This window comes from Zalophus californianus, chromosome 1, assembly GCF_009762305.2.
Source record: "Zalophus californianus isolate mZalCal1 chromosome 1, mZalCal1.pri.v2, whole genome shotgun sequence".
NCBI classification, from domain to species: domain Eukaryota; kingdom Metazoa; phylum Chordata; class Mammalia; order Carnivora; family Otariidae; genus Zalophus; species Zalophus californianus.
Genome location: NC_045595.1, coordinates 85,786,946 through 85,812,504, shown reverse-complemented (window position 1 = coordinate 85,812,504; position 25,559 = coordinate 85,786,946). Strand labels below are relative to the sequence as shown.

Here is a 25,559-nt window from a genome sequence, read left to right as displayed (position 1 = left end):
AGGCAAACAAAATGAAGGCGACCACGTGGATGGGATGTTCTATCGAAGGGAGACACGTGCAACATCCAAAACACCTCGCTGAAGGCCTCTGGGGATCCTTCGGTCTGAACATGAAATCTCTCAAGGCTGCAGACGCTCCAAGTCCCCTCTAGGCAGTGGCCACACCCTAAGCCTGGCCCCACTGGGGAAAGACAGCATGGGGCTTGCTCTTTTTAACTATGAAGCATGTGGTGAGGCAGGGCTGAGGATTACCTCTCTTCGAAATACTGCATTAGTCCCCTTTGGTTATTTTTTTTCTAAGGGGCTGCAAGAAGGTTCTAAAGGATGAGTTGGAACAACGAGTTTGAAAGAGGAAGTTCATTTTGGTAAGAGTTTATTTTTTTCATTATTTTTTTTTCTGATGAATCACCTACTTCCTGCCAATCAGGCTACTGTATAATCCAGTAGGTCTATATAGCCATATACTAACTACCAGATGACATTTTATGACCGAAAGAGCTTCCTCTTTTAAACAATTGTTTTGGCAGAGAAGGGCGGAGGTGGGGAAAATCACCACTGTGTGAAAGCTGGTGTGCACATTCCCCACAGCGGGGAAATCTGACCAACACCTGCTCCGTGGTGCTCTCCGCCTCAGCCAAAGGCACCCGAAAACCACGCTGGGCCCTCAGGTGTTGCTTGGGCAGACTCGTGACTCTCCAAGCCATGGTGCACACCATCCAGTCTCAGTCGCAGGTAACTTGCTTCTCACTTCCTAAGCCCCTGAGATGGGGGGCTAACGGCCACGCAGAGTACCGAGGCACTTTAACTCTTCCCTCCCTGACAAATACCCCCAGGCAACTGAATTTAATAGTCGCAAGGGAAAGAAAAATGGAAAGTAAGAGCCTAATAAAATCAAGGAAGAGCCAGCCCAAACTAGGAAATCGGCTTTACGGGACTTTCCGGGTGAGGATGCTACAGATGAATCAGGAAGTGAAGACCTCAGAGTTATGTAAGTCTTAGTCACCAACCCCTGAGTGGATGACCTTAGAAAATCTTGAGGCTTCTGCAGTGGTCATCCACCGTCATTTGAGAATTAGTAAGAAACGCCCCCATGGAGCTACTCTAAGAGACAAGCAAGCCAAGGCAGCCCTCCTTGGATGAACTGCCCTAACTTTAAGCCAACGGTCATTTCAGTTCAACACTACACATTCTGGAAAGCAATCTAGAGCAGTTACAAATGTACAGTCCAGTCTTTCTATAAAGTCTAGCCTGTGCTAGAAATAATGACGATAGTAGGAATTACCATCTAGTGCAGACCTGCTGTGTCCCAGGCACTGTACTAGGCATTTTCCATAAATTCTTCTGTTTAATTCTTCAAAGACCATTACAAAAAAGAAACTTTCCATGAAACAAACCCCTTTCCGTTCTGAAAATTCATTTTTCGCCCATTAATCTGTGATACCCACCTACTTTTAGAAATTGTTTTGGAAAGCTTCTGAAAGAAGACACAGGTAACAAAAGTTTTCAAAAGAAAAGAGGGGGAGATAATTACTGTCCAAGAACCTTAGGTTAAGGGAAGCTAAGCTACTGCCTACGAAGCCTTGCTCTGAGCTTCCTGGCAACATAGGCAAAGCAATGGATCTTACGAATCTCAAATGAAATGAGGAAACGTGCGAGGTCCGTAAGAGAGAAGCATGATTTGCTGGTCAGGAACAGAGAAATTTGTTGTAGGACTCTTGTAGAGCCATGGAGTAAAATGTGCCTTCCTCAGTTTTACAGAAAATGAAGAGACATTTTTCTTACATCACTTATATGCTCTTAACCCTTGACAGACGGCAAGGACCTGAGGCTGCGGCACAGGGGCAGAGCTAAACTGAGGTGATCCAGGGAGTTGTGGATAGCTGCACGGATGCGGGCGTACGTCGGAGCTGGGGAACCGGGCCACCTTAGCGCTGACTCCTCCCATTCCCACTGCAGGGGACGGAGGTGGCTTTTTTCTAATCTTAAATTTTCTAAATCTGTGCATTTTTTTGAAAATTTTTAAAGATTTTATTTATTTATTTGAGAGAGAGAATGAGAGAGAGAGAGAGAGCACATGAGGGGGGGAGGGTCAGAGGGAGAAGCAGACTCCCCGCCGAGCAGGGAGCCTGATGTGGGACTCCATCCAGGGACTCCAGGATCATGACCTGAGCCGAAGGCAGTCACTTAACCAACTGAGCCACCCAGGCGCCCTAAATCTGTGAATTATTTCACACCTGACTTGCCAACGCTTTTCTTCGGAAGGGGTTTGGAAATGGGCTTTTTAAAGTTTTGCACACGTTATGCAAATTCTCAAGGCACTAAACCTGTAGTAAAAGTGAACGAAACCTAACGGCCACAAATTTTCATATGTGAGAAAATACTATTAATAATTTCCAGATGTAGCTCCTACAGGAAGGACAGTAAGCTCTCTCCCCGCAAGCTGCAGACCTCTGTTTCAGCTGTCAGGCCCCTACACTCCAGTGGGGCTCTCTCCTTCATCAACTGCAACACTGTCGGCACCTGGCCCACTTGCACCTAGCCCCTGCTACGGGTGTCTCACCACAGACAAGGCACCTCTGACTACTGAAGCATTTTTTAAAAGCTGGTCCCAATAGGCCTGAGTCATGGGGTTTGAAGGCAGAAAAGGCCTGGCTTGGAGCTCCAGGTGTGAGACTCTGGAATCAGAGTATGTTATGTAACTTTCTAGGTCTCAGTTTTCTCACCCATAAAATGGGGTGGGGGAACCATACTTCTCTTGCAGTTGCTCTGAAGATTAGACATTATATTTGGCGGGGGTGAGGAAGGAGAGAAAGGTACTCCTGACCATCACTGTTGCTCTACCCCCTCTCCTTATCGATCCCAGGCTTCTGTGATCCTGCAGAGACTGACAGTCACCCAGAGTGAGGAGGCGAGGACTCTGGACCCAGGGCATTAGCCCAGTCCTCCCCTCCTTTACTGGGATTTGAAACTGGAATCAGACATGTGCCCTTCTCCCACAGCTAACTGGACAACCATCTTCCTTGGAGCTACTATACCTCAAACTTGTCCTCTATGCCAGGGGTTCCCGAAGTGGGGTCCCATATTAGCAGCATCAGCTCAGCATCACCTGGGAACTTGTTAAAAATGCAAATTCTCAGGCCTCACTGACTCAGAAACCCTGAATCAAAACCTCCTTCCGATTTGGTCCCCAAATAGGTTTTTGCCTAGCACAGCGTATTTCTGGATCATATCATGATCATGACATGAGGGTAGGGCCCAGAGACTTGTGTTTTAGCAAGCTTCAGATGATTCCAATGCACCCCAAATTTGGGAATCACTATTCTAGAATACACATTTCACACAGGAAGAGTTTTGTGCACTGCTATGTCCCTGGTGTGAGAACGATGTCTGACACAGAGTAAGTATCTGTGGAATGAATGAATGAATGCACTAAACAATGAGTGAATATGTATGTCTCCTCTCCCAGAATGAGCTCCTTGAAGGTAGGGATGGAGACTGCTGAATTTTTCAGCTCCCAAATTCAACACACTGTATTAAGTTCCTACACTGGCCCAGACTAACATTGTATTTAGGTGCTGGGGGTACAAAATAGGAATCCCAACTCTCAGGAATATTCAGCCAATTATTATAAACAGACTTTAAAAACAATTATACCAACATGGCACAAAAATGCTTATGTTATAAGGTTATGTTAAAAAAGATCAAGATTCTAAACTTTATAGACACAATATCATGACAACTATGTGATGTTTCTATTAGTGTGTAATTTTTCAAAATTTATCTAATGAGTATGCATATTACTTTTATAACTGAAAAAAGTAAATACTCCACAAATTTCTCATAGAGTATGATAAATATAGTAATAGATATAAAGGCATAGAAATGACAATTATTTCTGCCTGAAGGGGAGGCTGAAAAGTTTCTGACAGGTCAGGACTGTAACAAATGAAATAATGTAATACAACAGGAAGAGGTGAGGAGTGTGACAGAATTGGAGTGTATATGCTTCACCTTAAACAGTCAAATTCAATTTTTTTTTTCCAAAATACTGTGCTAGGAAAAACCTCTTTAGGGACCAAATCTGCAGGAGGTTTTGAAGGATGAATAGGAGTTCACCAGATAGGTGAAAGAAAGGGAGAATGGCAATGCAGGTAAAGAGAAAGAAGGATCATCATGGGCGAAACTTGATGGTATGCAACATCCTGATGTACTGAAGTCACTTCTATACACGAATATATCGGGATCATGACAAGAGAAACCAGGAGTGGGGGGTGGGGACTGGAAATCAGAAGGGCCATATCGTGGGTGTCACTGAATGGCATGCCAACAAAGGCTGTGACTTCACCCTGCAGGCCAGCATATTCTCCAACTTTCCCACTGCAGTAACTCCAAGAGCAGAGAATGGAGGTCTGAGGGCAAAGCACAAGATTTCTTTGAATGCTCATCTTTTATCTGAAACACTAATGAGAATTTTGTATCCTGCACCATAGTACTATACAATATCAAAACTTTTAAAAAGATGCAAAAGTTAAATGCCTCCCTCCCACCTCCATCCCAAGCCTTCCAGAGAAACTCATGTCTCAGGAATATGAAACATATGCAAATATGCATAAATCTTTGCAGCTCTGCTTACTTCCTGTGGGTGGATTCCTGGAAGAGGAATTAATGGGTCAAGAGATATTAACTTTTCAAAGGCTTGATACAGGCTGCCAAATTGTTTACCAGAAAAGGGGAGTAGTCCTTTTTAACCAGAGGAACCGCATTTAGATTTTATAAAGATCAATATTTGGCTAGACCCTAAGGGCTTTGACTCTTCTAACTCTAGTACAGCACTTTCTCTTTTTCTCTCTTAAGGTCATTTGACTGTGTTTGTTATATGGATCCCTGTTTCTCATTCACTCATTTATTCATTTGTTCATTCACAGCCTTTATTGAGCAAATCTCCGGAGTGTCCTAATGGTGGGTACCAGCTGCCATTTGTCAGAGTTCACCCTCAGCCACCCGGTCTCCTCACCCTATACTCCCTATGGTGACCTCCTCTACTCACTTGGGTTTAGCCACTAGTCATATGTCAATTATTCCCAAATCTGGACTCCCCAACTGTGACTTTCCTCTGGAGTTCACACCTACACGACCGACGATCATGATCTTAGCTGCTGGGTCCACCACCACCCTCATCTCGCAAACTGGAGCCACAAGCGGCTTCCTTAGCTCTTGCTTTTCTCTAACCCTGCGTTATCTGCTCACCACACCCTGCCAGATTTATCCCCCAGTGTCTCTGGAATCCCTCCTCCATTCTCCATACAACCAAAATCAATTTACCTCAGGCCTCATTCTCTGCTGCTGGACACTGCCAATCCTCCAAGCTACACCAGGTCCTCATGAGCATGGAGTCAAATCAATACAGAAGACCAAATCATGAACACCCAGGTCACCTCGTTATGGAATTGCCTGCAGACGGGCACAATTTCTCTAACGACTGTGATTATTAAAACAATAACTGTCAACATTGTACAACTCTTCCAGAAAGAACTTTAACATGCATGATCTTATGCCCCAAATAATACCTAACAGAAGAGGAAACTGGCTCTGGGACAGTTATGTGACTTGTTGAACTACCCAGGGCTAATCACAAGGCAAAGTCCAGATTCAGCTCAGTATCCTAAATCTAACCCAATGCTCCTTCAATGGTACCACTCTTTCTACTTTATGTAATCTGGCCTGAGCCGAGATGCTCAGTTTGATACCAGTGTAAACTGAAATACACCTGCACCCACCTCCTTATTTCTGCTGCATTTAAGAACCATCACACCCCTGACACTTCCAGGAGTAACACCACCGGTTTAGGCAGCAAAAATGAAATAAGACCATTTTCAACTGATCCAAGACTTCACCCAACTGCTCTGTAACGAATAAGCACAAATTTGATAGTAACTCTATTTTCCCAACCTAAAATCAGAGATTATGATGTGAAAAAGATTTTTTTCTTTTTAAAAAATTTATTTTTATGAAAAGTCTCAACTCGTTATAAAAAATTAGAGCTTCTTTGGTTACACATATTTTTAAAAGATTTTATTTATTTGAGAGAGAGAAAGAGATCATGAGTCGGGGGGCAGAGGAGCAGAGAGAGAGGGAGAAGCAGACTCCTCGCTGAGCAGGGAGCCCCACACAGGGCTCAATCCCAGGACCCCGAGATCATGACCTGAACATTTTGAGCTAAAGGCAGCTGCTTAACCAACTGAGCCACACAGATGCCCCTGGTTATATATTTAAAGAACCACTTTCATGAAAAATAACATGACCTTGGACTAGTCCCAAAAAATCTAAGCTGTATTGTCTTTACTCTGCTTTCAAAATGAATACCTGCTGCTAAAGTTCAAATATACACAGGTTTTCCCTACTATCTGAAAATAGTGTGTTCCTATGAAAATTTTTGTCAGCCGAAATGGCATAAAGTGAAGAAGCAATTACCATTAATTTCCATGGAAAAAAATTTTGAGCAGTCCCAGACCCCAAAAAATAACCTCTCTTAAGCTACTCTGATACCTTAGGACACATTTCGCTAACAGATGCACAAAACAAACTGAGATAAAGCACAGATGCTCACAGACATAGCTCAAAGTTATGGAGGCTGGAGGCTGGGATGCGAGTGTAGCTTCTGGGGAAGGAGACTGGTGGGGCCACTGTTACTGTTTGGGGTACATGTTGCCTCTATGATGGTTTACTGCAAAACAAAGTAGTTTTGCTTTTTGCCATTTTTCATAAAAGCAAAAATCCTCATTGGATTTCTTCCACTTGGTGAAAACAGGTACTCAGGTAGGTTTTTGCAAAAGAGAAGTGGCATAACGTGAACTCTCAAAAAGCGGGGGATACCTGCACTCTGTCTAGTGTATGTGTTTATGTTTTAGAGGACATGCATCAGTCAGGGTGAAACCTGCTACAGAGAAATGGAACATGGCTTGGATTTTGTAGAGATGAAAGCTATCTGTGATATGAAGAAAGGAGAACAGGCTCCTGCTGACTGGTGAGTAGGAACCGGAGTGCCCACAGGCCATACTAGATGGCATGCATGAAGTGTCAGAGTCAGTCAGAGACCATTTTGTCAGAATCTAGTGAAAAAGGTTTTGTAGTTAATTTTGTGTGTCAAATGGCTAAACTATAGCAACCAGTTGCTTGGTCAACACTAGTCTAGATGTTTCTATAGAGATATTTTAAAGATGTGATTAACATCTTAATTAACTGACTTTGAGTAAAGCAGATTGCCCTCCATAGTGTGGATGGGCCTCCCTCAATCAGTGGAAGGTCTTACGAGCAAAGATTGAGTTTTTCCCAAAGAGGAATTCTGCTTGTAGACAACAATCTAGAAAACCTGCCTGAGTTTACAAGACTGAGTTCAAGACTGCAGCATTACACTTACCTGAGCCTCGAGCTGGCCAGACAGCCCTGCAGGTTTTGGACTTGCCAGTTCCCTTTCAATCTCAGTATGTCTCTCTACAGATACATCAATCAATAGATAGATAATCCCATTAGGTCTGTTTCTCCAGAGAATTCTGACTAATATAGGAGGATAACAGGGAAAGGGAAGAAGGGGTATACAAGCACAGGGCAGACTGATAAAGGACTCTAACTCGAAACCTGACTTGGTGTGAAATGAAGAGATGGCCAGGAGCTCCCAAAAGGCAGGGAAAGAGCGTGTGCCCCAAATAGAAACAAGACCACTAGGACTTAATTTGTCATTGATTCAAGGTCCCAGGGGAGAGGCTGAAGTATGGCAAGAAGTGGCCACTGTTGTCCAGGTAAAGGAAATTGCCCCACCACATTCTGAGGTGAGGGAAGGTAAATCCTTAACTGTAGAGTTAAGGTCTGCAAGTTATAGGCAGTTTCTAACTCTGTGATGAACTTAATGGAATTCTCATAACTCATTAGCTCATTAATGCTGGAAATCAGAAACTCACAGACTTTTAAAAGATATAGAGCTGAGCCGTCCAATATGGCAGCTATTAGCCAAGTGTGATTATTTAAATTTAAATTAATTCAAATAAAATTAAATGAAAAGTTCAGTTCCTCAGGCACACCAGCCACATTTCAAGTGTTCAACAGTCACTTGTGGCTGTGACCATATTGCTGGACAGTGAAGATACAGAGTATTTCTATCATCACATAATAATAAATATTATTATGAGCATAATAAATCATCTAAAATACTGAATAATAGAAACAGAGTTTTCAACAATGACTTCAGAGGCATATAACATAGGGAAAAGACTAAGACTCTCTCTCTCTCTCTTTCACACACAAACACACCCACATTTACCCTAGACCAGACCACTGCCCACTTTGACCCTCCCCCATAACTCATGGGCCACCATTCTGTGAGAGCTGACATTTTAATGTCTTTGGGGATTTATGAAATATAAAGGGAACCTAGAGAGGCATGCACTTATGTCAAGAACAGGCACAAAAATGCTGTTCTGAGTTGCATGGTTACACATGAGTCTTTACGGTGAATATTTTATCATAAGCACCCAACCCTTCTCATCTTTTGTCACCTAAACTCTTATACAGCTTTCTGAAAAGAAAGGTTCAAAAATAACACGGATTTTAGCTCAAGTCTGAAGATGCCGTTAGTATTCTCATGTGTTAACATTTAGCTTTAGGAATTGAAACCTTTACTAAGCACTGCTGGGAGTTTAGTGCCATTATCATATAAATATGCTGGTATTGTGGTTTTCTCCTTTAATGACTGGGAGGTCTTAGAATGAGCTCTGGACAAGGAATCTGAGACCTACAGCTTTGTATCCAAGTCTGCCACTCACTAGCGATGTGACTGGTTAAGCCAGAGGATCTATCTGAACTTCAGTTCCCTCATTTATAAAATGAGGTTAATAATACCCATTCATGGAAAAACTGAGAGCTTTTCCCCTAAGGTCAGGGACATGGCAGGGATGTTCACTATCACCACTGCTATTCAACATAGTACTAGAGGTCCTAGCCTCAGCAATCAGACAATAAAAAGAAATCAAAGGCATCCGAATCGGCAAAGAAGAAGTCAAACTCTCACTCTTTGCAGATGATATGATACTTTATGTAGAAAACCCAAAATACTCCACCCCAAACTGCTAGAACTCATATAGGAATTCAGTAAAGTGGCAGGACATAAAAATCAATGCACAGAAATCAGTTGCATTTCTATATACCAACAAGACAGAAGAAAGAGAAATTAAGGAGTCGATCCAATTTACAATTGCACCCAAAACCATAAGGTATCTAAGAATAAATCTAACCAAAGAGGGAAAGAATCTGTACTCAGAAAACTATAGAATACTCATGAAAGAAATTGAAGAAGACAAAGAAATGGAAAAACATTCCATGCTCATGGACTGGAAGAACAAATATTATGAAAATGTCTATGCTACTTAGAGCAATCTACACATTTAATGCAATCCCTATCAAAATACCATCAACTTTTTTCAAAGAAATGGAACAAATAATCCTAAAATTTGTATGGAACCAGAAAAGACCACGAATAGCCAGAGGAAATTTGAAAAAGAAAAGCAAAGCTGGTGGCATCACAATTTTCCGGACTTCAAGATCTATACAAAGCTGTCATCATCAAGACAGTATGGGACTGGCACAAAAACAGACACGTAGATCAGTGGAACAGAATAGAGAGCCCGGAAATGGACCCTCCACTCTATGGTCAACTAATCTTCGACAAAGCAGGAAAGAATGTCCAATGGAAAAAAGACAGTCGCTTCAACAAATGGTGTTGGTGTTGGGAAAATTGGACAGCCACATGCAGAAGAATGAAACTGGACCATTTCCTCACATCACACACAAAAATAGACTCAAAATGGATGAAAGACCTGAATGTGAGACAGGAATCCATCAAAATCCTTGGGGAGAACACAGGCAGCAACCTCTTCGACTTCAGCCATAGCAACTTCTTCCTAGACACATTGCCAACAGCAAGGGAAGCAAGGGCAAAAATGAACTATTGGGACTTCATCAAGATAAAAAGCTTTTGCACAGCAAAAGAAACAGTCAACAAAACCAAAAGACAACCAACAGAATGGGAGAAGATATTTGCAAATGACATATCAGATAAAGGGTTAGTATCCAAAATCTATAAAGAACTTATCAAACTCAACACCCAAAAGAATAATCCAATCAAGAAACAGGCAGAAGACATGAACAGACGTTTCTGCAAAGAAGGCCTCCAAATGGCCAACAGACACATGAAAAAGTGCTCCACATCACTCAGCATCAGGGAAATACAAATCAAAACCACAAAGAGATACCTTCTCACACCAGTCAGAATGGCTAAAATTAACTAGTCAGGAAACAACAGATGTTGGCGAGGATGTGGAGAAAGGGGAACACTCCTACACTGTTGGTGGGAATGTAAGCTTGTGCAGCCACTCTGGAAAATAATATGGAGGTTCCTCAGAAAGGTGAAAAGAGAGCTACCCTATGACCCAGCAATTGCTCTACTGGGTATTTACCCGAAAGATACAAATGTAGGATCCAAAGGGCACATGAACCCCAATGTTTATAGCAGCAATGTCCACAGTAGCCAAACTATGGAAAGAGCCTAGATGTCCATCAACAGATGAATGGATAAAGAAGATGTGATATATATGTGATAAACACACACACACACACACACACACACACACACACACACACACACACACAAATGGAATATTATGCAGCCATCAAAAAAAGAAATCTTGCCATTTGCAACGATGTGGATGGAACTAGAGGGTGTTATGCTAAGCGAAATAAGTCAGTCAGAGAAAGACAATTATCATATGATCTCACTGGTATGTGGAATTTGAGAAACAAGGCAGAGGATCATAGGGGAAGGAGATAAAAATGAAACAAGATGAAACCAGAGAGGGAGATAAACCGTAAGAGACTCAATCTCAGGAACCAAACTAAGGGTTGCTGGAGTGGAGGGGGGTAGGAGGGATGGGGTGGCTGGGTGATGGACATCAGGGAGGGTATGTGCTATGGTGAGCACTGTGAATTGTGTAAGACTGATGAATCACAGACCTGTACCCCCGAACAAATAATACATTATATGTTAATAAAAAGAAAAAAAAATCAAGACCTGACTATGTACTGTCTATAAGGAAAAAAAAAATTCATTCATTCCATACCTCAATACCTTACTATGTGGTAGGCACTAGGAGCAGGGGACACAATAGTGAGTCAAACAGGCATCCCTGCGCTCTCAGTTTAATTTGATCCAAGGGGTAACTCAGAGACTCTGAAGAATTAACATGTTCAACCCTTCTCAAACTGTCTATTGCTCAGTTTGAAGGGCCACAGCTTGCCCTTAAATCCCTGGCGGGGCTGGGATTGGGGAGAAGAGATACTGCTTTATTCTCCTCTGCTACTAGGGGTGATTTGGTGGGGAGCTCAGAAAATGCTGAAAGAACTTGGAAAACTACAAACTCCCTTAAAAACAAAAGGAAGAGGTGGAGCCCAGCGTCCTGGTGACAGTAGAGAATAAATCCATCCTCTGGTAACTCTCTTCAGAGCAGGCATTTCTGACAAAAGGAGTTTTATTGGTCCTCATCTGTGTTAACTGACTTAGTTCTTTAATTCAGAGTGCACCTATAATTTCATAATTCATTAAAAGTGTAGTGCATGGGAGTTATAAATCAGTAGAATGGAGAGGGTGTGCTGTTTAACTCCTATTCCTCAAAGATCTTCAATTAGCTATTGGTGCCACCTGAAAACCAACCCACTAGAAGACCCCAACCTGTCAAAAGTCTAAATCAAAGATACAAAAGGGAGGTAAACAAGGAAAGGCCAATATGTGAGGAACGACTCAGTGGTCCCTCACGTAGCAGCCAAGCGGACAGTAGGGAAGGGCCAGAGCTGGACCTAAGGAAGACCTAGAGCCAGTGTCTTCAGCACAGTCAGGAAACTTTCTTCAAGTTTTGCCCCTACTTTTCTTTGTTAGCATCATCCTTCTTTCTTATTTAGGACAAATTTTCTCCATGTGGCAGGAAATAGGATCATTGCCAACTTCTGTAAACAGAAAACTCAGCCTAGGCACTGGAGATGGAATGCCCAAACATCCTGGTTACACACTGCAAAAGATCCCAGAGAAGGGTTCTGATTGGCCCAGCTCAGATGAGGTGTCCACTTCTGGGCCAGTCAGCTCTGGCCAGGGCAGAGCTGGGTGGCTCCCATGGAAGTCATCTAGCTGGATTATTGGAACAAAGGTTAGCAACATGAAGAGGTAAGAAAGTGTCATAAGTTATGTAGAGGAGAGCAAGTGCTCAGTATGCCTGCACAGAAAATCCATAATCACAAAAGCTTATATTTATTGAATGCTCACTGTGTGCTGCAGACTATTTTAAGGGCCAGACAGAGATTAACTCGTTTAATCCTTATAATAACAGTAATAGTAGATTTTCTTTTTTATCCCCATGTTACAGATAAGAAACCTGAGGCACAGAGAGGTGGCACAGCTTGCCCAAGGGCACACAGCCCGTAAATGGCAAGTAGGATTCAAACCTAGGCAGTTTGGTTCCAGACTCCACATTCCCACCTATTATAATGGTCAGCATTATATTGTCTATACTCTATCCTGTAGTCTAACCCATATTATGAAATACCAGGACTAGATCATGAAGACTGTTGAATCTTTAGAGTGTGGACTTTTTTTTTTTTTTTGGAAATAAGTTTCTTTTCAGGCACAGTTCAAGTGGTACCTTTTTAATTTTTTTCTTTAAATTTTTTTATTGTTATGTTAATCACCATACATCATTAGTTTTTGATGTAGTGTTCCATGATTCATTGTTTGTGCATAACACCCAGTGCTCCACGCAGAACATGCCCTCTTTAATACCCATCACCAGGCTAACCCATCCCCCTACCCCCTCCCCTCTAGAACCCTCATTTCAGAGTCCATCGTCTCCATGGTTCGTCTCCCCCTCCAGTTTCCCCCCTTCATTCTTCCCCTCCTGCTATCTTCTTCTTTTTTTTTCTTAACATATATTGCATTATTTGTTTCAGATGTACAGACCTGTGATTCAACAGTCTTGGACTAGAGTCTGGACTTTTTACTCTGTAAGCAATGAGGTGCTATCATGGGGTCAGAGCAGCAGTGACACAATCAGGTTTCTCCCGAGGAAAATTGATCTGTCCACAGGATGTGGTATGAATTGAGGTGGGGGGTGGTAGTAATAGAAGTGAGCAGACAGGAGGCAAAAAGAGTGGTTGAGGGCCTGGGGGTCACTGCAGAGCCTGTGAGAAAGGTCGTAAGAGCTACGCTTGCCTGGGAAGGATGTGAGTGAGAGGTAGATGGGAGACCAGAAGTAGAGACAACAGTCTGTCGACTAAAAGGCCAGACACCACAGGACTCTTAAACTATTGGTAATCACCCAAACAAGGACATTTTTGAAAGCTAAAGGTAGAACTATTAATAATAATGCTGTGATGACAGGGATGAGTTGGAACTAAGGAGACTGAGGCATATGGCCACCTAGTTAAATATGACCAGCAGTGAAGACCCAGAAAGCTGCTTTAAAACAGACTCCCATGACTGCTCTCTCTCATCCTTCCCTGCCCAATATGTGGTCTGCTTCTTCCATCACTCTCCTGCTATTACACCCTTGGCCTTCTTTGCCTGGCCCCTCCCACCATGTCAAATCCATCCCATCCACTCAGGGTCACAACAAGGAAGGCTCAACATCGTCCATCTAGACCATGAGTAGACCCTGTGCTGACCTGCGATCCCTCCACCCATCCCTAGCCAGCGCTCCTGTTCTCCCCTTAGGGGGCACCCCCCACACCTTGTTCATGCCCCTCCTCTTTTAAGAGCCTTTGCTCTTTTACCATTCAAAGTTCGTTCCCTTCATGGTCTAAGCAGATCCCTCTGTTTGGGAGGCTGTTTCACCCAAACCCCCCATGACTGGTTTCTCCTTGCTTACCAGGGTCCTCTCTCCCCATTTATGGCCCTCCCTGAAATCCCAAGTCTAAAAATGGTCACCTGGTCAGGCTTCAACATATCTCTTTCCTTAATTTTCATCATATCACTTACTTCCACCTGTTTCCTTATTAACCTTTATCTTTCCCAGTTGAATGGGAACTCTGTGACGTCAGGAATGTTGTCTATTTTGTTCCCTACAATGTCTCCAGTATCTGAAACAGTTGTTGGTACCTCGTAAGTCCTCAATAAATGTCTATTAAAGGGAAGAATAGGAAACAGATGAAATTTGCAGCATCTGAGGTTACTTCTAAGTGGAACGTCTATGACGCCACGATTTCAGGAACAATCCATCTGGGACCAATAATGTTTTGCAAATAACACTCAATTGAGATTTTGAAAATCTGCACATCATTTGCTACTCATCTCATTTTAACAGTGAAAAAAACCTGAAGCCTAGAAAAATTAAGGGGCTGCAGGTCCAGGGGTACATCTTAAGAAAGCCAACTGTTAAAATAAAATTATTTGTAGTCACTTGGGTTTCTAGTTCATCTCTTAACAAACTAGGTCAATCTTCCCCTTAGGCAAAAGAAAATATACAGCAATAAACAGTTTGTTCATATCAGTACTTCTTATCAAGGTAAAAAATGCCTCTCACCTGGGCATTCCTTGGGGCCTTCTTTCTTAAAGGAAGTACCTAACACAAGACTATGCATTTCCTTAAAAAACAAAATGAAACAAAACAGCTAGAATTCAGAATCCTGGAGCTGCTGAGGTTGACAACCCCAGTTTTATACTTTGGTTAATACCAGTGACCCTGGAATTACAGGCGTGGGGCAAAGAACCTTAAGGCCTTATGAAGACTCCTGAGAATGTTCTGGAAAACCAGTTTTAAAGTCTTCATGGAACTCAAATCTCAGCACCACAGTTAAATGATAGAGGCAAAAGAACATAAGTTTAAAGAACTTTAACCAAGAGCAGATGTTTCCCTTCACACCACGCTGCTTTAACATCCAGTATTTGTGATCCTGCCCCCGCCCCAACCATTCCCTGATTTACACAGGACTCCAAAACACTGATGAAAGGCACTTTAACAAAATGTTGAAATGGTATGGTTGCACCAGTGCTATCCTAGTTTTACCTCTTGGTTTAAAAACAAAACAAAACAAAACAAAACAAAACAAAAAACTTTTATATTCCCATGACTTCAGACCAACAAAAATATAACACGGTCCTAATGGCATTTGAAACCCCCATGGTAAACAGAGCAGTTAAACTAAGTACTTGGGGATGGTTTTCATTACAATGTGCTAAAGAAATGAATGTTTTATTCTTCCTTTGTAAATACCCTGGAGAACCCCAGACAGTTCTTCTGGAAGATGGAAATGGTTTGAGGGAGTTTCAGATCTCATGAAGGTATGTGATCTCTTTGAGTGACAAACAGGATTTATTTTGGGGGGCAGGGCTTTGCATTCACAACTATTGAGAATTACACTTAAAGATTATTTTCAATGTCCAATAACCCTTATATTCAATACTCAATTCTACTTCTTGCCTTCTTTTTTATTTTTTATGTATTCCATATTTGCCTTAGCATAGTCTAAAGTTCTCTCCCAGTAGAATGAACTGTAAATGAACATAGCATGTTCAAATTCATGTATGTGGCAGACTGTATGTTCCAAAGATGGCCACAACAGGATTTCACATTCTAAATGGTCTACTAGGACCGTGCCACTCCCCCACCAAGAAGCAGAGTCTATGTCCCTCTACTTGAACCAGTATGGGTTTCTGTGATAGTTTTGACCAATGAGTAAGGTAAAAAGGGTGCTATGTAACTTTTGAGGCCTTGTATAAATGTTCCATGAATGTCTGCCTTGTGCTCTTGGGATGCTTGTTCTTTTTTTTTTTTTTTAAGATTTTATTTATTTATTTGAGAGAGAGAGAGAGAATGAGAGATAGACAGCACGAGAGGGAAGAGGGTCAGAGGGAGAAACAGATTCCCTGCCGAGCAGGGAGCCCGACGTGGGACTCGATCCTGGGACTCCAGGATCATGACCTGAGCTGAAGGCAGTCACTTAACCAACTGAGCCACCCAGGCGCCCAGGATGCTTGTTCTTAGGACCCAGCCATCATGTTTTGAGGCAGCCCCCGAGTCTGTGGAGAGGCCTGTAGCCAGCAACAACTTAGCAGTCATGTGAGTGTGCCATATTGAAAGTGGATCCCCCCAGCCATGGGAAGCCACCCCAGTTCATACCACGTGGAACAAAGATTAGTTACCTCTGCCAAATCCTGCCCAAGTTGTAGATTTGTGAGCAAAATAAAAGGCTGTTGTTGTTTAGGATAGTTCATTACACAGCAATAGACATCCTCTTAAAATACAGCAATCCTCACTAACTCATACCCATGGGAAGATACCAGACTAATTTCTTAAAGTCAAATCCACATCCTTTATAAAGGATGCAGTTAGCGGCACTCTCAAATATGCAGAAATGTAAACAAGGATAACATGAATACTTCCAAGGAGTGGGCCTTGAGGGATACGCTTTAATCGAAAGGTAAGAAGAGTTTGTAATTAACTTCGCAGTTTGTGATGATGCCTCCAAACTGCTGGAACTAGCAGGTACTCAGAGGTGAGCCTGGTCCCTGTGGTGTGCCTTACGTTATTAACTGGCTGAGCAAACCTGTAGACAAACATGAGCTCAGTTCTTGTTTATCGCAAGTTACAAATGTGCAGAATGTGAATGCACGATGATGTTTTACTATTCAAGAGCAACACAGAATAATGCCCACATTCCCAGGCACTGTCAGAGTGAGAAGGGGTTGTAGAGACTTCTGCTAATTGTGAGGTTTAGGGGAAAAAAAATCCTTCTGTGTTATTCTTCAGGTGTCATAAAGAGAATCTTCCACTGCCCTCTGGGGAGTGTCTCAGAAGGTAGGCAGAGTAGCAGCTACATCTCTGCTTCAAAATGGGAAGTCACTGAAATAAAGTTTCTACACCAACTGAATGATAAAGAGTTCCATCAAAAGCTAACTTTATTTCTACCAGGAGTATATTTAAACATTTTCTTTTAAAGTTTTCCCATCTTTTCAGGTATTTTCTTTTGACTTCCACTCCCTGTGTTCTCCATACCCCAACCTTTTTTTCTCTGAAGACGCTTTCTTTATAAAAACTTCTTTGCCTTCTGCTCAATAATACCCTTATCACCCCACCAATAACATCTTACTGCCTCCACCAATAGCATCCCTATCTCTGCCGCCCATAAAATCCCTATTTAAAGAAAATGTGATATATGTAAATGATGGACTATTGCTCAACCATTAACAAGAAGTAAATCCTACCATTTGCAACAACATGGATGGACCCTGAGGGCATGATGTTAAGTGAAGCAAGTCAGGCAGAAGAAGACCAATACTGTATGATATAACTTATACATGAAATCTAAAAAGGTCAAACTCACAAAAACAGAGTAGAATGGTGGTTACCAGGGGCTGGGGGTGGGGCAGGAGAAACAGGGAGGTGGGGGCCAAAGGGTACAAATTTAAGGTTATAAGATTAATACATTCTGGGAATGTAATGCACACCATGATGACTATTGTTAACAATCCTGTACATATTGCATAATTGAAATTTGCTAAGAGAATAGATGTTAATGTTCGCACCACTAAAAAAAGTAACTATGGATGTGTTAATTAACCTTAATGTGGCAACGACTTCACAATATGTAGGTATATTGAATCATCATGTACACCTTAAATTTACACAATGTTATTTGTCACTTATATCTCAATAAAGCTGGGGAAAAAAAATAAAAATCCCCACTACCCCTACCAATATACGATCCCTATCACCCTTACCAATAATACCACTACTACCCCAAACAATGACATTCCTAATATCCCATCAGATTACATGCCTACTACCCAGCCTCCCCAGCTACCTTTTCAATACGTAGGAAGGCTGCTGTAAGGCTAACAGAATGAAGATACAGACTGGAAGTAATTAATTAGATGGGAAACCTTGGTTTGATCCATTTCCTCTGGCTGCCTAGGCTAGATGTATAACTGGTTATTAGAGTACTGGGGCCTTTTGTCCAAACATGCATATCTTGTGTTACTTTTACAGATTACAGCACCACCCACATCATGATAATCTATCTTAGTTTTTAGTCCTGTAAACACTTAAGTCAGAAGTGATCCAACAAGTGAATCATTTAAAGTTTCGATTTTCCTCACAATATGTTTTTTTTCAGCTGGAGTCTCACTCAGATGGCAACGTTGACTTCTAACCTTAAGAAAAAGAAAAGAAAAAAATGTGCAAAAGTAATAGCCCTTATATTAAACTCCAGTCACAGCTGTTAGTTAAGGGGCGGGAGACAAAAACAGTTATCACTCAACAAACTTTGATTTACTGGATGGAGAGCACAGGGAATGCTACCATGAGCCCGTCTGGCACTCAAATTCAGCATGCCACCATCATAAACCATAAATTAGTCAAATAAACCTCTTTGATGAGGGAGAAATCATTCCAAAGCCGGACTGACCACAGAATCACAGACTATTAGAGATTACCAATGTGCAAAGGCCTCATTTTACAGGGAAGAAAACAAAGAATTCAAAAAAGTGATGTGCCTTGTTTAAATGACTGTTATTAGTTAAGTAGCAGGTTTCCTTTACTGGAATCAGGAGAAAATTCTGGAATCGGGCTTTTGAATTTCCAGAGTTCTCCTTGAGGAGGCAAGTCAATTTCAGTAAATGAGTACTCTGTGTCCAAGCCGTGTTCAACACGGCTGACTGATCCCAATGCGACTGGCTCTCTGAGTGGGAATTCTCCCCCAAGGCAGAAAGGGGAAAACCTTACATGGGTGGTAATCCCGTCACACTGTCTCTCAAAAACCCTCAGAAAAGATTCCACATAATCTCAAGCAAGGTGAAACCTTCCAGTTTCGGGTGAAGATACAACAGGCAACCTAACTGCTTGGCAGGATAAACTCCATTTCTCAGAGGAGACACCCCACCCTCTGCATGCCGTGGGGTCGGTCCAAATTCCCACATTCATTGTCTGTGCTGGATCCCCCACAAATCTGGCAGACAGGAGGTCTCACTGAGTGGGGATGTTCGGCACCTCTGAACAACGCAGATGGGGAAGTTCAACCTGTGCTGTGAACCCGACATGTGTTCACTGACGGTGCATAATTAGCACTCAAAGCATGTTCCATTTCATAAAGAAAGATGAATATATATATATATATATATATATATATATATATATATGCATGCATGCCACTTTGGAACCTCTCCTGGTGATAACAGCAATTTCCATATTTGTAAACGTGTCTGCCGAGAAGCATGAAGTAGAAACAGGTGACACGAGGATCTTCACAAATCACTTCCAGAAAGGGTTTACTCAACAGGTTTCAAACACCCTGAACACTGGAAAAAGCTACTGCGAGTTACAGGAAAAAAGAAAACGTATGAACGTCTGTCTCCTTTATCTTCATTGCATTACCTCTGAAAGCATCTGTCTATGCAATTCTGACACTGCTCAAGCCTCAGAAACCCATCGGCTCTCGCTCTTTCATTCCATAAATATTCACCGAGCATCTGCGATATGACCTACACTCTTCTTGGCATGGAAACAAGAGACAAGAAACATAAACATAATAACTAAGTGAAAATAGTAAAGTATGGCTAGGAGGCAAAAAGAGCCACAGATGAGAGAGACAGAGAAGAGTAAAGGGAATTAGTACGCTGGGGAGTAGCAAGGCATAAGGTACTCTTTTAAAAATAGTGGGCAGTGTGGGTGGGCTCTCTGAGAAGGTGAACTTGAGCAGAGATCTGAAGGAAGTGAAGAAGTCAGTCAAGCAGATACTTAAGGGGAGGAAGGTATCTCCCCTGCCAAGAGTTAAACCAATATTCACTAACGGCAACATGATGACCCCCTCCACAGTAAGCTGAAAGGGGAATTACGCAGCCCCATATATAATCACACGCTGCGTCTCCTGGCTATACCCTAGGTTTTACCCCCTAAGTGTTATTTCTCAGGAAAGAGGGAATTAATTACTTCACATGCTGACAGACTTCTCACAAAACAAGGACTCTCTGCCACTTTATTTTGAACAGCAAAATGCTTACTAGGGAAAACACATTAATCAAAACTGGTTTGGGAACTTTATTAAAGTCATCTGATGGACTTAATTTTTTAGGAGGAGGGAGACACATCTAACAAAAATTTTAAAAAATTCCTATGGCATGAAACAACATTTTGGGTGCTGCAGTACGCATGCTTCTTAAAGATGGCATTTAAAAAAGCAATGTACAAATTCTATACACAAATGAAAATGAACAAACTACTAAGAAGACCCTGATGGGACACACAGAGTGCTGAGTGTTAAGCAAAAAAGGCCATTTACGAGAGATTCCACTTGTATGAAGTTCAAAACCAGGCAAAGCTAACCTTTGGTGTTAGAAATCAGACAGGCTGTCTCTGGGGAGGAGGTGGGGGAAGTGGTGGGAGTGGCCGGAAGAGGGCTTTGGGCTGTTCTATTTCTTTTTTTTTTTTTTTAAAGATTTTATTTATTTATTTGAGAGAGAATGAGAGATAGAGAGCACGAGAGGGAAGAGGGTCAGAGGGAGAAGCAGACTCCCTGCCGAGCAGGGAGCCCGATGTGGGACTCGATCCAGGGACTCCAGGATCATGACCTGAGCCGAAGGCAGTCTCTTAACCAACTGAGCCACCCAGGTGCCCTGGGCTGTTCTATTTCTTGACTTGGGTGCTGGTTACCCAGGGGCATTCATTTTGTGCATTCACTGAGCCATATACGCTTAGGATTTATGCACTCTCCTGTATTTGCATTATTTTTAATAAAAAGAGGGGTTTTTTTTTAAATTTAAGTTTGCATTATGGAGATTTCTCATTCACCTCTGAGCTGGGTAAGAAAAAAAACAACTATCCTAGTGTTAAATGAATGAGTATTTTTTGACTTAGGATAGAGCTTCTAGTGATGGCATCACTCATGAATTTTTAAAGTGCTGAATTCCCCAAACAATTTGGATGAAAGTAAATATGATGAGCTTAAAACCTTATTTTAGATGCCCCCAAAAGTCACTCTGGTGATGATAAAGACACTGAAGGCAAAGATGCATGAAAAGAGTGGGAATAGAAGTATTTTGTGAAATGTAAACATGGGGAGAAAAGTATTATTTCCAAATGGATATATTTTATATATCTACAAAAGGCAAGTACAGCTAAATTAATAATATTATAAACAAAAATTTAATTATTTCAAATATATTCCTAAAAGGCTGAAAAGTTGGCTCCAAGTTGTGTTCTGGATCTTTCCATGAGGAAAATTTTCCTCTCTTATCCAACATGCGCTATGTACTGATACTGCTCCTTGCTCCTTGTGGCCGACAAGACTCATAACCACAATTCTGTGTCAACTAGAAAACACGGAGAGCCAAAACTGTTTAAATAAATGAACCCCACAGAACTATGCAGTCCACGATAGCAGCCACTAGCCACATGTGGCTATCAAGCACTTATAATGTAGCTAATGCAACTAAGGAGCTGAATTTTTCATTTTATTGGATTTTAATTAACTTCAACTTAAATTTAAAAAGTGAAGCAGTAGAAAATATTTTTTCTGTTAAACACAACTTTATTTTGTAGGACATTTCACTTTAACTCTTGGAAAGTTAGCATCCAAATTGAGATGTGATACAAGTATAAAATATATACCAAGTTTCAAAGATTTTGTTTGCCAAAAAAAAAAAAGAATATAAAATATCTCATTACAAGTTGAAAACATAGTATTCTGGATATATTTTATATATATATATATAATAAAACATTGATAAAACATAGTACTAAACATAGTTCAATAAAATATAGTACTAAAATTAATTTCACCCTTGTTTTTACTTTTTTAACACGGCTACCATAAAATTTTAAATTACATGGGTGGCTGAAATTATATTTCCATTGGACAGCACTGCTAAGGAATAAAATGCCACTTGTGATTAGCGACTATAGGGGAGAGATAAAAGAATGAGAAATCAAGTTGGAAAAACCAGTATATTTGAAGATCTGATTAACAACTATGGCGGAGTACGGGGTGGGGGTGGGGAGAAAAGAAAAGGGGAAACAGGCCCAAGAAACCAGTGCTTCTTTTAAAGGCCCATGGTCAGGTAAGCGGGGATGGACCCAGACAGCAGGGCAAACACCATCTATGATTCCGCAGCTGTCAACAAATCCAATGACCTAGTTTTTGCTGACTATGTGTTAGAAAGATGGCCATGTGTGCTATTAAAAAGCAAAAGAATGACAGAGGCGCTGAGCCTATGTCTTTCTAGAGTGACAAAAGAGGAGGGAGTTTTAAATTGCCCTGCTCCAGATTTCCCTTTCATTAGAGGTTTGGGGGAGGATTAGGAAACACCAAGTGTCTGGGCATAAAAACTTGTTTTAGCAGAACCAAGAAAGTGCGATGAAGTCCTTCACGCTTGTGAGCGATGGCCATTGTGTGCAGTTGGGAGATGTTAGGAACCCACTGTAAAAAGAGAGGAGACTGACCCCACTGCTGCTAACTACCTGGGATTGTCCCTGGTGGTACAGAAACAGGTGTCTGGGAAAGAGAAGCAAGGGGAAAGTTCTTAAATTATATCTGAGAAATGCCGTGGTAAAGTAAGCAAGCAGGTTTCTTACTGCAGACCTTTTCAGAACCTTGACTCTTTTAAGGAGCATCATGACTCTTTTCAAGAGGATTTACAACATGCATGTTCCCAAAACACACGGACTACAGCGCCTCTTTTGCTGAGGAGCGTTGCAGGAAGGGCACGTTATCAAGAAGCGCTGGGTTAGGAGGAAGTAACTGAGATCTTTAGCTCCTTCTGGCTTTACCCTCAGCCCCAAAGGAATATTACTGTCTGCTATAAGCATGGTTCGGAAGCACTGGGAACTAGAACCTGGTGGTCATCGACTTCAACAGCTGTGAGAGCAAGGTATATCTCAGGTGTGGCCACAGCTGTGTCCTAGAGAAGCACCCATCCTTCCTCAGCTTCTGGACTTCCCAGGCTGGCCTACAGCCAACCAAGCATCCGAGCTTAAAGCAAAGTTATGTGCACCCTGGTGTCATCAGCTTCCTACCCACAAGTGGAGATGGAAGAGATATTAGCCTCCCACTATGCCAAATGCAACCCAGGAGGGTGGGAAGGCCTCCTGAGAAGTCTGACAGCCAGGCTGAATTTCTCCCTAGAACAAAGCATTCATGGACACCTATCTGCCATCTCTCTTGGTGTATTTTCTGTTTTCCCTCCAGTCTTTTGTCTGCTCCACTAGCTCCTAGAATATTTTCTGATTCCCTGGTTTCAGGGCAATTTCTCTGCAGAGACCACAAAGGAATGCAGGCCTAACAGCCACCGGCTGCCCACAGAGCCAACAACAGACTGCTTTCTGTTCTAGGCACATCTAAATGCCATTTTTAGGAATCCCCAGTTAATTCTGTTTCTGATTCAACCTACAAGTTTGCTTATTATTATTATTTCAGGCAATATATGTTGCAAAAGCTAAAAATACACGGGCAAGTTCTAATCCCCTCGTCAGGTGTTAAAATTCAGTTGGTTAATAAAAAATTACATTAGGAGAACAATGAAGATAACACAGCAAGCCCGTGGAAAGAAAGAACATCTTAAATTTAAAAGTGAAAAAAAAAAAACCAAAACCAAAAACCAAAAAGCAAAAAACCGACAAGACCAGAAATCTCAGAACCATCTTAGGAAGAACATAGTAACACACATGAGTTCTATGGGGGTAAAGGGCAGTGGTTTTTTTAATTAGAACCCAAAGACATTTTGGAATAGGCCTTGTAAAATGTGTGCTGGAAATGGAGAGGCCACCAAAGCAGTCTCCACAGAGGTGGCCAATGACCTCATGACCACACCACCAAGGCCCTTTCTGATTTGTAGTCTTGGGGCACCAATAGGGTTGACAGACTCTCCCTTGCTGAGGCAACCTCGGCCTGCATCACCCACTCTCTTCCCGTTTCCCTCAGACCTCTTAGTGACTTCCTTTCTGCCTCTTTTCTCTGCATGGCCTTTGGTGCTGGAATTCCCTGGGGCTCAGCTCCCTTCCTTTTCAGTGATTTCATCCATGACCAAGTTTCAATTAGCATTTTCCAGCTGGTGTCTCCAGCCCGGATGGCTGCCTTGAGCTCCTGCACTGGAGAAATGATGCCCTGGTCCACAGTCCTCCTGATCTTAGTAAAGGCCCCTGTCCGTCCAGTGGCACAGGCTAAACCTGCCCCTCTCCACAGGTACCCGGTGGAGTACACAGTTCAACTCTGCTGAGCTCCTTGGCTCCATAGTTCTTAAGTCAAACCACCTCCCCACATCTCCACTCTGACTGTAAGCTAAGCTACAATCTCTAGCTTAGCTTAAAAGAGATACTCCAACAGTGTCCTAACTCCATCTACTCCTGCCCCCAATCCACTCTTCACATCTCTTCACATCTCTTCCCAAAGTGTACATCTGGTATCATTCTTGAGCTCCTCCTTCAGACCCTAGTGGCTTTCCATTGCATTTGGGATAAGACCCAAATCCTGAGCCCAGAGGTGAGTCCTAGCTACCTGCCCGGCCTCATCATGCAGCACTCACCATCCTTTCTCTGTGGTCAAATCACAATGGCCTCCTTCCCCTTCCCTGCACCAAACATGCTCCCTCCCACCTCGTGGCCTTTGTCCAAGCTATTCCAGTAACCACTAGCCCCGACTCTCCCTCACCTATTTACCCCTTAGATCACAGTGCAAACACCACTTCTTCTTCATGGACCACTCCCTCCTCCTGCTGCCAGCCTGGGTCATGGTCCCTCACTATGTTCTGCTCTGGAGCACTTACCCATTTGTGATTATGCCTCCATCAGGTGACTACCTGCTCCCTGTCTGTGTCCTCAGCTACACTATAAGCTTCATGTGACCACAGACATTAAGGGTACTGGCTCACTAAGGTATCCCTGAACACCAACGCATAGGGGTCCTCAACAATCTGTTCAAAGGAGCATGAACGGATTTTGGCCCACTGCTGCTGGATCTTGGATTCATGCAGAGACAATGAAGCACAAGAATTTGTCTTATTTCTTGGGAGTGATCAAGACAAACATATGGCCCCTTCCCTCCCCTCAGGCTCAGATTAACTTCAACTGACTTCCCTGGACAGAACAGGAAGGTCCCAGGCCAAAGAGAAAAGCAAGAGAGCAGAGGATCAAGAGGGGATGGGGCAGGAGAGAGGTACTCGTTAAGAAAACAGAGACCTCCAGGCATCAGGACCCACATTTTCCCCACCACTCTGAGCCTCTAAAGCCTATGAGGGTCCACCTATCACCTCCCCAAGCCTGAGGAATGGGCGTCCAGTGCCCTGTGTGCAGCTGATGCCCACTCTGTGGGCTCACCCAACCTGGGCCTGCCTCCACCTTTAACTCACCTCTGACTTGTTTTAACTTTCTCCTCTCTACTGGTAGCTTTTAGCTCCTACGTAGAACAAAGAAAACTTCCTCCACCTGTACCCTGAGCCACCACTTCCTTTCTCTCTTTCCAAACTCACATATTCTTAAACCCATGGA

The 25,559-nt window shown here is 42.4% G+C and overlaps 1 protein-coding gene across 3 annotated transcripts in view; it reads right to left on the bottom strand.

Annotated features, from left to right (window-relative positions):
* Positions 1 to 25,559, bottom strand: part of RFTN1 (raftlin, lipid raft linker 1) — a 201,045-nt gene that overhangs the window by 57,009 nt on the left and 118,477 nt on the right. The gene's annotated exons all lie outside the window — the stretch shown is intronic.